This window comes from Hipposideros armiger, unplaced genomic scaffold (genome assembly GCF_001890085.2).
Source record: "Hipposideros armiger isolate ML-2016 unplaced genomic scaffold, ASM189008v1 scaffold_262, whole genome shotgun sequence".
Taxonomy (NCBI): Eukaryota; Metazoa; Chordata; class Mammalia; order Chiroptera; family Hipposideridae; genus Hipposideros; species Hipposideros armiger.
In genome coordinates this window covers 1092887-1095546 of record NW_017731612.1, presented here as the reverse complement: position 1 = coordinate 1095546, position 2660 = coordinate 1092887, and the positions used below count along the sequence as shown (strand labels likewise).

Below are 2660 nucleotides of genomic sequence, written 5' to 3'. Positions count from 1 at the left end.
GGGGGCCTGCGTGGCCCCGGCCCGCCCCGCGCGGAAGCGGCCCTCGCGCCGCCACGACCCACCTGAGAGCGCGGCGGAGCGTCCCCGCGAGCCCGCCGGGCATGGCACTCCGCACACGGCCGCCACCTCCGGGGAAGCGCGTCCCGGCCCCGCCGCGCCCACGTCACGCCCCTGCCCGCCCTCAACACCTCCGGGCCCGCCCCGCTGCCCGCCCCGGCGGCTCAGCGCGAGAAAACGGAGAGTGCCCCTTACTGTGCGTGTTCGGCCGTGAGGGCGATTGGGAAAACGTTCCTGTGCACCGTTTGTGCGCGTTTCACTCGTGTGGCCATTTTAAGTGCAGGGCTCGTGGACGGGGGGCGGCTTAAATAAGAACGCGCCCCCCTCTGCAGATGAGGAATTTGAAATATTATAAGAACAAACAAACAAAAACAGGGAATATTCCCAGCCTTTGAACCTGACCTAAGGAGGGTACTGTTCCCCATATTTATTTCTCATTTAATTGCATTATAAAAACTTAAAAATAATAAATATTAAACATATCGATAACAATCCCACGAGAGAACTTAAGCATTCACTTTAAACGCTGTTCTCCAGCTGTCGGGCTTCAAGCTATTGTTCAAGCAATTGCAAGCTACTGTTTTGATGATGCATATGTAAATTCTTCGTAAAAAGTCTTTAGAAATTAAGCAAAACCTTAACTCTTAAGAAAATCTCTCTAAACTGTCACATTCTTTTGCTGAATAAAACAACTTATACTTTTAACAGCTTGGATTACATGATGGCAGACATCGTCAGTTTATTCTCTATGTCCACATAGAGCCACATTTATCTTCATGAGTAGAAACATGTCATCCATGAAATCTTGCTCCCTAACCTTGTACCCAATAAGTTAAATCTTTTAAAATAATTTCCAAAGCGTGATGATGGCCCTGTTCAGTTAGGTGCAGAAAACCTGGGAACGGCCCACCCATCTGTCAGGGCCTTTGGCCTTCCCACCTGGAAGACTGCTCTCCTGGGCTCTCAGAGCTGTGTGGAGTCTCCTCAGCACAGCAGCCAAGGTGTTAAAGGAGAGCCAGGGGGACTTCAAAGCGAAGTCCCTGTCCCGCCCCCCGGGCAGCAGCTGCCTCCCCTCCATTTGCAGGTGTCACTTATCACAGCCCCACCAGCCATAGTCGGGCTGTAGTGCTACTGGGATGAAGAGCGTCATCCTGTTTCAATTATGGCTCCATAATTGACCTGAATACACTGCAAGCTCCAGGCAAGACCAACAAGTTGCAGTGTTCAGCACAGCGAGGCCACGCTCACCATACCCGCTTTATATAATACTTCCACAGACGCTCATTTTCACCCACATGCTTGTATTGCTCGCCCTTCTCTAGCAGCCCGGGATCCTCTGCACATATTCTAGAGTGGCAACCTTCCTGGCATATATCACATCCCCAGCTGCCACGGTCTCTGGGCTTCTCAAAGGAACCACTAACTCACCTGTGTTTATTGGGGAGGCCAAAGGAGAGCCCGGACCCGTGATTCCAGTTTAGGACGATACCCTCTGCCTTTCAACACAACCGACTAAAATCCTGCCCTGGCATATTGGCATGAGCAGTATTTGGCGACTGAAATTTCATGTGGTCATCTTAAAATCTGGTCCTTAGGTAGTCGCTTTGCCAAGCCAGGCGCTAGCTTCCAGATGAACCTGGTAAACACACATTTGTTCATAATTGTCAGCCTTACGCCCGACCTGCCCTGGTCTGCAAAGAAAGTCGATTTCTGTGCAAACGAAAGACAATACGCTCCAAGGACTTTACCCCCACGTCAGACTTAGCATTGGCTTCCTCGTGTGTTTTTCCTCATGGCTGCAACCCTGTTTTCAGTGTCTCTGCTCTTGCCCTGTTTTTCATTCCTCACCTCCTGAACTTTTAATCAAGAGCTATAGTGCAGTATATAAACTGTCTGAAAGAATCCTACAGAAAGGGCACGCCAGGTAGAAACACACCAAGCCTGCGACAGTGGATTTCTGTGACGTGGTGACATCGAGATTGTGTGGGTCTTTCCAGAGCAGAATTAGGTGAGGCTCTCACCTAAAGCAGATACAGGCTACTTTTAATATTGTGTCTAAAATCTGACGGCAAATGAAAAGAAGCCCTTAGTTACACTCGCTGTTCCCTGTCCTTTCTTACAAAGCTAATCCGACTCTGCCAGACCAGCTCGACGAAACATGCCCAGGGCTTCAGGAGCCTGTACTAGCCGCGATCAAGTAGAAATTCTTGAAAAACTCAGATGGAGTAAGATGGTGTCATAAGGTATGCTTTTACATCACTTCTGTTTTGAATAAAAATGAATGACTGATAAAATATAAAAAGAAAAAGCACACCAATTAGATAGAGAGGAATCAGGAAACAAGCACTTTCCTGAACTAGAAAAGGAACGGAAGTGCAGAGGAGGGCCAGGCTGGAGCCCTTGGCTCTGGGACTGGACACAAACGGTGGTCTTGAGACGAACGGGTCTAACAGCAGACAGGCCAGGGTAGCTCATGACTGTCAAGCTCCTGGAACAGCATCCATTAAAAGTCAAAATAGGGGCCGGCCGAGTGGCTCAGTTGGTTAAGAGCTCGCTCAAGAGTTTGAGCTCTGAGCAACAGTGGTTCGAGTCCAGCCCAAGCT

General features: G+C 49.7%; 1 protein-coding gene across 5 annotated transcripts in view; it reads right to left on the bottom strand.

The window, feature by feature from the left end:
• UGT8 (UDP glycosyltransferase 8) overlaps window positions 1-453 on the bottom strand; it is a 52982-nt gene extending 52529 nt beyond the window's left edge. For 2 of the 5 annotated variants that reach the window (XM_019656533.1, XM_019656534.1), the window contains exon 1: window positions 63-147. The gene's annotated coding sequence lies outside the window, so the exon portion shown is untranslated. Of the gene's footprint in view, window positions 1-62; window positions 148-252 lie in introns of those variants that run through there. The other 3 variants (XM_019656536.1, XM_019656532.1, XM_019656538.1) reach the window with 3 other exon arrangements.
• Between the last annotated feature and the right edge of the window lie 2207 nt (window positions 454-2660).